Genomic DNA, 12,208 nt, shown 5'->3' with positions numbered 1-12,208 from the left:
CCAAAGCCCAGCACCACTTGACTCCGTACATACCGGAATATCACCAAAGCCCAGCACCACCGGACTCTCTACATACCAGTGTTGTATCCGTGTGTTAATGGAGACACGGAATACAGGAGTAGGTTTCACAGGTGTTTACTGAACAAAGTCTGGAGGCGAACTAACAGATACAAGACACTATACAGGCTTATATAGCCCGAGTGGCCACTACCGGCATTACAGTATACAGGGGCTCTTAAAGGCACATACACCACAATTCCTCCCCTTTTAGACAACCAGTACATAATATTTTAAGTAATCATTAATTAACATATTACAAGAACAATAATCTACACCTTTGCTGCAGTTAATCAATTAAAAGTCAGTCTCTCTGGAGGCTTCCTGACTCGGTCCAGATAACGCCTCGGTGGTGCAGTAGGTTTTGGTGGTGTAGTAGGTTCTTTTGGCAAGGTCGATTCGGCTTGACTGCCAGTGTCGGGTTCATCTGGTTCCAGTATCACCGGATCGGAGGTAGATATGGGTATCTCTGCTTCATCATTAGGCGTATAGAGTTGTGGTGTAGGTTGTCCCTTTTCGGATGACTCTATGATCTGGTCAGCATGGCGCCTTATTATGCTTTCTCCGATGTCCACGGTATACATCAGCGGTCCTAGTCGTGTGCAAATAGTTCCAGGCTGCCATTTCTCGGTACGGTAGTCCCGGTCCAAAACTTGTTGACCTATCTGGAAGGTTCTAGTTGGCCTTTCATTCATGCCTTAAAATTGCTGGTTCTCCACATCCCTTCTGATGTTTGGCTTGATCAAATCCAGCCGGCATCTTAGGCTTCTATTGAAGAACATCATGGTGGGAGTTTGGTTTGTAACCATATGTGTTGCATTCCTGTATGCAAACAAGAAGTTATCCACCTTATGCTGAAGTTTTATGTCTTCATTACCCATGGCCTTTATGGCCTTCTTGAAGGTCTGGACAAACCTTTCAGCCAATCCATTGGTGGCGGGATGGTATGGGGCGGACGTGTAGTGCTTAACCCCATTGTTTTTTAAGAACTTCCTGAATTCTTCGGACACAAATTGCGGTCCGTTATCAGAACAGATCTGTTCAGGCAGCCCATTCCTGGCAAATATGGTCCTTACTACTGTGATGGTTTTTTCCGTGGTGGTGGAGGACATCTTTATTACCTCCGGCCACTTGGAGTGTGCATCAACCGCGATTAAGAACATTGAGTCCATAAATGGACCAGCAAAGTCGATGTGTACCCATTGCCATGGAGATGAGGGCCACTCCCATGGATGTAGAGGGGCTTGTGGTGGGGCGTTTTGGACCTTCTGGCATCCTAGGCAGCTCTTGGTCATTTCTTCGATGTCTCCATCGATACCTGGCCACCACACAAACGCTCTGGCTAGGTTCTTCATTTTCACTCCACCCAGATGCCCCTCGTGAAGCTCCTTTAGCACTTTATCCTGGAGTTTGGGTGGAATCACCATTCTGGATCCACACATCAAGGTTCCTCGGCACACTGACAGCTGTTCTCTTCTTTGCGAGAATGCTGGCAACAGTGGTTCACCATGTGCTGGCCATCCCTTCACCGTTAAGTCGTAGACTCGTGAGAGAGTCGGGTCATTTCTTGTTTCCTTTTCAATGGCAGAATTTGTTACTGGTAGACATTCCACTATGGTTGAGTGGAACATCTCCACTGGGTCCACTGTAGGTGCCTCTTCTACCGTTGGCAACGGTAGGCGCGATAAACCGTCAGCATTCCCATGCTGTTTTGATCCTTTGTATTCTATGTCATATTGGTGTGCCCCTAGGAAAAGGGACCACCTCTGTAGCCTTTGCGCTGTCATAATGGGAACACCCTTTTTAGGGTTGAATATGGAGACGAGGGGTTGATGGTCAGTCAACAAGGTAAATTTTTGTCTGTGTAGGTAATGGTTGAATTTCTTCACTCCCCATACCAGGCTAAGTGCTTCCCTGTCGATCTGGGCATAGTTACGCTCAGCTGAGTTCAATGAGCGTGATGCAAAAGCTATCGGCCGCTCCGAGCCATCAGGGAATCTATGCGATAATACCGCTTCTACGCCGTAAGGGGATGCATCGCACGCCAGTCTGATTGGCAGTGATGGGTTGTAATGAGCCAACACTTCCTTGGACGTGATCAAGCCTTTGCATTTATGGAAGGCACGTTTACAGTCTTCGCTCCATTTCCAAATTACTCCCGTTTGTAGCAGTTCGTTAAGAGGGTGCAGAAGAGTTGACAAGTTCGGTAAAAATTTATGACAGTAATTTATCAATCCCAGGAACGACCTTAATTGTGAAACATTTTCAGGTGCTGGGGCATTTACGACTGCTTCAAGTTTTTCAGGTGACTTATGCAACCCTTCCTCGTTAATTATGTGGCCACAATATGATATTTCTTTCTGGAAGAATTCGCACTTCGGGCGATTTGCTCGTAGGCCCCGTTCTCTCAGCCTAGTGAGCACCTGCTCCAAATTGGCAAGGCGCTCGTTGTCGTTTTTTCCTGTTACAAGGATGTCGTCTAGGTAGCATTGAGTTCCCGGAATCCCTTGGAGGACTTGCTCCATAGCTCTTTGCCAGATAGCTGGAGCTGATGCTACTCCGAAAACCAGTCGATTGTACTGGTACAGGCCTTTGTGTGTATTTATCGTGAGATACTTTTTAGAGGCCTCTTCAACCTCCATCTGTAGATATGCCTGTGCCAAGTCAATTTTGGTGAAACGTTTTCCTCCGGATAGTGAGGCGAAAATATCTTCTATCCTCGGGAGAGGATACTGTACCTTGTGAAGGATCGGGTTTACAGTCACCTTGAAGTCCCCACAGATGCAAATTTTTCTCTGTTCTTCAGATTTATCATTATTCAACGTTTTCTTCATGACCGGGACGATGGGTGTTGGCCACTCGCTCCAATCTATCTTGGATAATACGCCTGCCTTTTCCAAATTCTCCAGCTCTGCCTCGACTGCTGGACGAATTGCGTATGGCACCGGCCTTGCCTTAAAAAACTTGGGAATTGCCGCATCTTCCACTTTTATTGAGGCGGTGACGCCTTTCAAGGTTCCTAGTTCCTGTTGAAACACTTCCTTGGCGTTGGCCAAGATGTCTTTTAATCGTTCAGGTATGACATCATCATCATTTTTTTTCTTACTGGTCACCGTCAGTGCCTGAATGGAGTGCCAGTCTAAACGTATCTTCCTGATCCATTCACGTCCCAACAGCGGTGGACCACCATCTTGCAGAACGTATAAATACAACTTCTGTATTTCCTTGCCGTTGTATACAACAGGCACCTTTATTTTTCCTTTGGGGTATACTTTCTGCCCCGTATATGTTTTCAAGATAATGGATGTGTCTTTCAAAGGTATATGCGGGAATAGACGCTCGTAATCCCGTCGACTTATGATGGTCAGAGCTGATCCTGTATCTAGCTCCATTTTAACTGGGGACCCCGCTATCGTGAGGGTAACCCAAATGGTCTGGTAATCTTCTTTGGCAATTACATTATGTAATTTGAGACAGCTTAGTCGCTTGTTTCCGGAGTCGTTATCGCTCTTCTGGTCTTCGGAGCTACTGTCCGTCATTATTTGTACCTTTCTGTACTTTTCCTTATTGATTTTTTTCCTGTCCGTGGATTTTTTGTGTCCAGATCGGCATACACGTGCAATGTGTCCAATCTTTCCGCATTGCCTGCATGCTTTGTCCTTGAACCAGCAGTCCCTCTGGTCATGGGTGGATCTGCCACAGCGATAACATCTCTCGAAACCCTGTGTCATTTCATGGGTGCCGAAGTCCTGTGGCTTTTGCTGTATCTCTGCAGCTCCTCTTGCGGCTGCTTCGTATGATACAGCCATACTGAAAGCCTTGTCCAGTGTCAAATCTTTCTCAGAAAGTAGCCTTTTCTGTGTTCCTTCACTTAGGAGACCGCAGACGAATTTGTCTTGAAGAGAATCTGCCAGTCCTGCCCCGAATTGGCAGTGCTTTGACAGCTTCCTTAATTCGGTGAGGTAATCAGCGTTACTTTCATTCTTGTGCTGATTCCTCTTGAAGAATTTGAATCGTTCCGCTATCAGCAGCGGTGTTGGGTTTAAGTACTCCTGTAGGGTATCAACAATCTGCTTAAAATTCTTGTCCTTTGGTTTGGTTGGAGTGATTAAGTTTCGTAACAGCCCGTATGTCCTTGTGCCCATTAGATTTATAAGTACTGATGCCTTTTTATCATCTTCTATTTCATTTGCTGTGCAATATACCTCCACTCTTTCCACATATGTGGTCCAATCCTCAATATCGCTATCGAAAGCATTAATATTGCCAGCCTTAGGCATCCTGAAAAAAAAATGGCGCCTCCCGCGCTTTCCTTTCTTCCCTGCAGAAAAAAAATGGCGCTTCCCGCACTTTCCCGCCGCTGCTGCTGCTGACAACGCTGTTCTCTGCGGTTTTTATTTACATAGGGTTTTTTTTCAATAGGTGGAGACGCGTTCCCGCCGGACTCTCTGGGACATTTCCCTCCCTCTGCTTGGTCCGAACGCCGACCTGCTTTGGCAAAGTGTCGGAAACTTGCATTGTAAAACTGGGGTCCGTTGTCTGTGAAGACCTCGCTTGCCACGCCATGTCTGGAGAATATGGCTTTCATACATGTTATCACAGCATCTGCAGTGGTGGTGTACAGTCTACAAACCTCTGGATACAGGGAGTAATAGTCTGTGACTACAAGAAAGTCCTTCCTTTGACATACGAATAGGTCAGCGCCTACCTTCTGGTAAGGTCTGTCTGGCGCTGGGTGTGGCTTTAGTGGTTCTACCGGATTGCTTGCTCGATATTTCAGGCATATTGTGCAGTTTGACACCTCATATGTCACATCTTGGTTGATTCGTGGCCAGTACATCACCTCTCGTGCTCTTTTCTTCCACTTTTCGATTCCCAGATGTCCTCCATGGATCTTTTTTAACATCTCTTTTCTCAGACTCTTTGGGATAACTATTTTACTTCCTTTGTAGATGATGTCTTCGACCACTGATAGTTCCGCCCTGCAGTTCCAGTACTCTGCCATGTCAGGTGAGCAGTCTTGCTTCATGTTGGGCCATCCATCCAAGATGCTTTTTCTCAGTCGTCTCATTGTTTCATCTTTGTTTGTCTCAGTCTTTATGAGCTCCATTTTTGCATCTGCTATGGGCAGTGCACTTGTGATCATGTCCACTTAGGCGTTCACTTTTTCATCCATTGTGGTGTTTGCGGGCTCACTTGGGTCAACAGCTCTGGACAACGTGTCTGCTGTATACATCAGTTTACCCGGTGTGTACGCAACATTCAGTGTATAGCGTTGCAGCCTGATCATCATTCTTTGTATTCTAAGCGGACAGCTATTTAGTGGCTTTTGGAACAATGCAATCAAGGGCTTATGGTCAGTCTCTACACTGATTGCTTGTCCTGCCACAAACTGGTGAAATCGTTCACAGGTGTATGTGATGCTGAGCAGCTCCTTTTCTATTTGAGCATATCGCGTCTCCGCGTCTGTCATTGAGCGCGATGCATATGCAATAGGTTGCCAGTAGTCATATTGTTGCAGAAGAACGGCACCGAGCCCACTCTGTGATGCATCTGATGATATCTTGATGGGTCTCGCTGGGTCATAAAACCTCAGAACTGGTTCCTCTGTGAGCAGTTTCTTTAGATCGCTCCATGACTTCTCATGCTCATGATTCCATTCCCATTCTATGTTCTTTTCAGTTAGTCTTCTCAGTGGCGCCATCTTTTCTGAGAGGTTGGATATGAATTTACCCATGTAGTTGATAATTCCATTAAACCTCTGCATGTCCTTTTTGCATTGTGGCTTTGGCATATTCTCAATGGCGGACACCTTTCTGGGATCTGGTCTGATGCCCTCACTGCTAAGGATATCTCCCACGAATGTCAGTTCTGTCACCCCGAGCTGGCATTTCTCTCTATTCAGCTTCAGGTTTGTTTTCCTTGTTGCTTCCAGCACTTTTTTCAGTCTCTCGTCATGCTCAGTTCTCGTGGTTCCCCATACTATGATGTCATCCATCGATGTATCAACTCCCTCCAGGTGCTCATAGATCATATGGATAGTTTTGTGATACACTTCAGGAGCTGAGGCAATGCCAAATGGTAACCTTAGGAATCTGTATCTGCCAAATGGACCGTTGAACGTGCACAGTCTTGAACTTGCTTCGTCCAATTTCATCTGCCAAAATCCTGATGATGCATCTAACTTGCTGAAATACTTTGCATTTGCAAACTGTGCCATGATTTCCTCACGTGTAGGAAGCTTGAAGTGCTCTCTCTTTATTGCTCTGTTTAGATCTCTTGGATCCAGGCAAATTCTGAGCTTTCCATTCTTTTTGTCCACTACGACGAGGGAACTCACCCACTCAGTTGGCTCATCTATCTTCCGAATCACGTTCAGGCTTTCCATCCTGTCCAACTCTGCCTTCAGTTGCTTTTGAAGAGCAAACGGGACTTTTCTGCATGGATGTATGACCGGTGTCATACTTTTATCTACTCTGATCGTGTGTTCTCCTGGAATGCAGCCTAGACCCTGAAATAGGTTGTTGTACTCTTTCATGAGTTCATCATAGACTGTCTCTCCTTCGCTTTCCACAACGAGGACTCTCTTTACCAGATTCAGTCTCTCACAGGCTTTTAAACCTAGTATGGCTTGCACATCCTTTGGCACCACGATTAATGCTAGCGTGTGCTCTCTGTCCTTGTGTGTTACTTTGACATGCATCTTCCTTTCACTGGTATATCAGTACCTGAGTATCCTGTCACTTTCACTTTTATTCCATGTATCTTTGGTCTGGGTCTAATTTTCTTAAAATCAGTCTCTGATATCACATTAACTTGTGCTCCAGTATCCAATTTAAATGGAATGTGTATGTCATTCACTTTTAGTGTCAACATCCAGTCTCTTTCTTCTTTTTTGTTTTCAGACACAACATCTACATAGAACTCCTCTATGTCGCTTTCATCTACTGCATGGACCTTGCTTTGTTGCATTTGGTTCTTACAGCAACGGGCATAATGGTTGTTCCTGTTGCAACGATTGCATGTTTTACCATATGCTGGACACTTTCTTGGTGGATGCTGTGTACTGCATCGACTACATGACTTTCGATTGTCCCTTTCATTTTCGTTCGCTGGCCACGCCTCTTTTTTCACATTGGCGCTCTTTTTGTTAAACGGTTTGTGTCCGTTCTTACTCACTGCATCCACGTTGCAGCTACTGTCACTGAACAGCTCCTTTGCCTGTGACTTCACAGTCTCTGTAGCCTTACACAGTGCTATGGCTTTTCCCAGGTCTAGATCTTGCTCTCTTAGCAGTCTTTCCCTTTGACCATTATCTGGAATACCACACACCAGTCTGTCTTTTATCAGCGAGTCTGTCAGTCCCCCAAATTCACATGTTTTGCTTCGGTTTCTCAGTTCAGTCACATACTGATCAATAGTCTCTCCCGTTTTCTGTACACATGTGAAAAATCTGTGCCTCTCAAATGTCACGTTACGTTTAGGTATGCAGTAGGCCTCAAACTGTTCCATTATTTTATCTAACTTCATTTTGTCTCCATCAGCAGCGAATGTGAAGTTATTATACACCTCCAGCGCTTCATCACCCACGACATGTAAGAACAGTGACTATTTCTTTTTATTACTTTTCTCGTCAGCTCCGATTGCCGCTAAATACAACCCCACACGTTGTTTGAATCTCATCCAATTTTCAGCCACATTACCTGTCAACTGAAGCGTCGCCGGTGGGTGCAAACCTTCCATTTTTCCACTTCATTAGCTATTCTCCAACGGTAAGTAACGATGTTCACTTTTGGCTTGCTAATATGTGGAGAGCTGATTTAGCTTCAGATTTTTTCTCTTCATCTCTTTCAGTCACTTCTGACACCATGTATTGATTTGGTTGTGGGTTCAATGATGAGACATTTATGAAAGAGAATGTCTTTTAATCTAAAGTCTGTTCAACTCTTTATACAGCATTTACAGGAGACATCATGCCAGTGATGCATCTAGAACGAAACTGAAACTAAATTGAACTGCCTTGCTTGTCTCTGTCACATGCCCTCTGCTGGTCAGGCACAAGCAATCAATACATGCAAACATGCTGTTAAGGCATCATAATCGAACAGGCAAATACCATCTCTATTTGCTGATATCATTACACCCAGCACCTCTCACTCTGTACATACTGGAATATTGCCAAAGCCCAGCACCAGTCGACTCTGAACATACCGGAATATCGCCAAAATCCAGCACCACCCGACTCTGTACATACTGGACAATCAGAAAAGCCCAGCATCACTCGACTCTGTAAATACCAGAATAGCACCAAAGCCCAGCACCTCTCGACTCTGTACATATCAGAATATCACCAAAGCCCAGCAGCTATCGACTCTGTACATACTCGAATATCGGCAAAGCCCAACACCACTCGATTTCTAAATACCGGAATATCACCAAAGCGCAGCACCACTCGACTCTGTATATACCGAAATATCGCCAAAGCCCAGCACCAGTCGAATCTACACATACCGGAATATCACCAAAGTCCAGCACCACTCGACTCTATACATACCGGAATATCACCAAAGTCCAGCACCTCTCGACTCTGTACATATCGGAATGTCGCCAAAGCCCACCACCACTCGACTCCGTAAATACCGGAATATCACCAAAGCCAAGCTCCACTAGTCTCTGTACATACCGGAATATCACCAAAGCCCAGCACCTCTCGACTCTGTACATATCGGACTATCGCCAAAGTCCAGCACCACTCAACTCTGTACATACCGGAATATCGCCAAAGCCCAGCACCACTCGACACTGTACATACAGGAATATCACCAAAGCCAAGACCCTCTAGTCTCTGTACAGCCCAGAATATTGCCAAAGCCCAGTGCCTCTCACTCTGTACATACCGGAATATCGCCAAAGTCCAGCACCACTCGACTCTGTAAATACCGGAATATCACCAAAGTCCAGCAGCACTCGACTCAGTACATACCGGAATACCACCAAAGTACAGCACTACTCGAATCTGTACATACCGGAATATCGTCAAAGCCCAGCACCACTCGATTCTGTACATACTGGAATATCACCAAAGCCCAGAATGACTCGATTCTGCACATACTGGAATATCGCCAAAACCCAGCACCAACCGACTCTGTACATACTGGACAATTAGAAAAGCCCAGCATCACTCGACTCTGTACATACCAGAATATCACCAAAGCCCAGCACCACTCGACTCTGTACATACCGGAATATCACCAAAGCCAAGCTCCACTGTCTTTGTACATACCGGAATATCACCAAAGCCCAGAACCTATCGACTCTGTACATATCGGAATATCGCCAAAGTCCAGCACCACCCAAATCTGTACTTACCAGAATAGCGCCAAAGCCCAGCACCACTCGACTCTGTACATACCGGAATATCACCAAAGCCAAGATCCACTAGTCTCTGTACATCCCAGAATATCGCCAAAGCCCAGTGCCTCTCACTCTATACTTACCAGAATGTCGCCAAAGCCCAGCACCACTCGAATCTGTACATACCGGAATATCACCAAAGCCAAGCTCCATTAGTCTCTGTACATCCCAGAATATCGCCAAAGCCCAGTGCCTCTCATTCTATACTTACCGGAATGTCGCCAAAGCCCATCACCACTCGACTCTGTACATATCAGAATGTCGCCAAAGCCCAGCACCACTCGACTCCGTACATACCGGAATATCACCAAAGCCAAGCTCCACTAGTCTCTGTACATACTGGAATATCACCAAAGCCCAGCACCTCTCGACTCTGTACATATCGGAATATCGCCAAAGTCCAGCAACACTCAACTCTGTACATACAGGCATATCACCAAAGCCCAGCATCACTCGACATAGTGCATACCGGAATATCACCAAAGCCCAGCACCACCGGACTCAGTACATGTCGGAATATCACCAAAGCCCAGCACCACCGGACTCTGTACATACCAGAATATCACCAAAGTCCAGCACCACTCGACTCTGTACATACCGGAATATCGCCAAAGCCCAGTGCCTCTCACTCTGTACATGCCAGAAAGTCGCCGAAGCCCAGCACCACTCGACTTTGTACGTACCGGAGTATCACCAAAGCCCAGCACCTCTCGAATCTGTACATACCAGAACATCACCAAAGCCCGGCACCTCTTGACTCTGTACATACTGGAATATCACCAAAGCCCAGCACCACTCGACTCAGTACATACCGGAATATCACCAAAGCCCAGCACCACCGGACTGTACATGCCGGAATATCACCAAAGCCCAGCACCACCAGACTCTCTACATACCAGAATATAACCAAAGTCCAGCACCACTCGACTCTATACATACCGGAATAACACCAAAGTCCAGCACCTCTCGACTCTGTACATATCGGAATGTCGCCAAAGCCCAGCACCACTTGACTCCGTACATACCGGAATATCACCAAAGCCAAGCTCCACTAGTCTCTGTATATACCGGAATATTACCAAAGCCCAGCACCTCTCGACTCTGTACATATCGGAATATCGCCAAAGTCCAGCACCACTCAACTCTGTACATGCCGGAAGATCGTCAAAGCCAAGCTCCACTAGTCTCTGTACATATCGGAATATCACCAAAGCCCAGCACCTCTCGACTCTGTACATACCAGAATATCACGAAAGCCCGGCACCACCGGACTCTGTACATATCGCAATGTCGCCAAAGCCCAGCAACACTTGATTCCGTACATACCGGAATATCACCAAAGCCAAGCTCCACTAGTCTCTGTACATCCCAGAATATCGGCAAAGCCCAGCACCTCTCGAATCTGTACATATCGGAATGTCGTCAAAGCCCAGCACCACTTGACTCCGTACATACCGGAATATCACCAAAGCCAAGCTCCACTGGTCTCTGTATATACCGGAATATCACCAAAGCCCCGCTCCTCTCAACTCTGTACATACCGGAAGACCGCCAAAGCCCAGCACCTCTCGAATCTGTACATACCAGAATATCACGAAAGCCCGGCACCTCTTCACTCTGTACATTCCGGAATATCACCAAAGCCCGGCACCTCTTGACTCTGTACATACCGGAATATCACCAAAGCCCAGCACCACCGGACTCTGTACATGTCGGAATATCACCAAAGCCCAGCACCACCGGACTCTGTACATACCAGAATATCACCAAAGTCCAGCACCACTCGACTCTGTACATACCGGAATATCACCAAAGTACAGCACCACTCGACTCTGTACATACCGGAATATCACCAAAGCCCACCACCACTCGATTCTGTACATATTGGAATATCACCAAAGCCCAGCACCTCTCGACTCTGTACATATTGGAATGTCGCCAAAGCCCAGCACCACTCGACTCTGTACATACCAGAAAATCACCAAAGCCAAGCTCCACTAGTCTCTGTACATACCGGAATATCACCAAAGCCCAGCACCTCTCGACTCTGTACATATCGGAATATCGCCAAACCCCAGCACCACTCGACTCTGTACATACCGGAATACAGGGAGACGACCTTTCATCCGAACTTCCGATAATCGAAACCCTCTAAAAACCGAAGGTTTTTTCGTTCAGCGTAAGTCGTGCGCACGACATGACCAGAGTGGCGCACGACTTACACTGAGCAGAGGGTCAGCGTAAGTCGTGCGCACGACCCCCCGCGGACACCCCCCGCGGACCCCCGCCGACCCCACCGCCGACCCCGACCACCGCGGACCCCCCCGTGGACCCCCCGCCGACCCCCGCCGACCCCGACCCCCGCGGACCCCCGCCGACCGCGACCCCCGCCGACTTACGCTGAGCAGAGGGTCAGCGAAAGTCGTGCGCACGACCCCCCGCCGACCCCCCCGCAGAACCACCTGACTCTCTTCCAAAGGCTCGAAAGCAACAAGAGCTCTGAGCCCGCGGCGGTGCCAGCCCCTGTTCCGACCGAGCACGACGACCTGTTGGTGGAAATGCGGAACTTCATTGCATTCCAGGCTAGCAGCGATGGGCAAGCCACGACTGCGGACCTCCCCGCGGACCCCCGCCGACCCCGACCCGCACCGAACCCGACCACCGCCGACCCCCCCGCGGACCCCCCCGCGGACCCCCGCCGACGCCGACCCTCCTGCGGACCCCCGCCGACCCCGAC

This window comes from Somniosus microcephalus, chromosome 16 (assembly GCF_052327205.1).
Source record: "Somniosus microcephalus isolate GS21.2 chromosome 16, FLI_Smic_1.0, whole genome shotgun sequence".
Classification (NCBI taxonomy): Eukaryota; Metazoa; Chordata; class Chondrichthyes; order Squaliformes; family Somniosidae; genus Somniosus; species Somniosus microcephalus.
The sequence above is the reverse complement of the archived record's forward strand: the minus strand, read 5'-3'. Positions refer to the sequence as shown.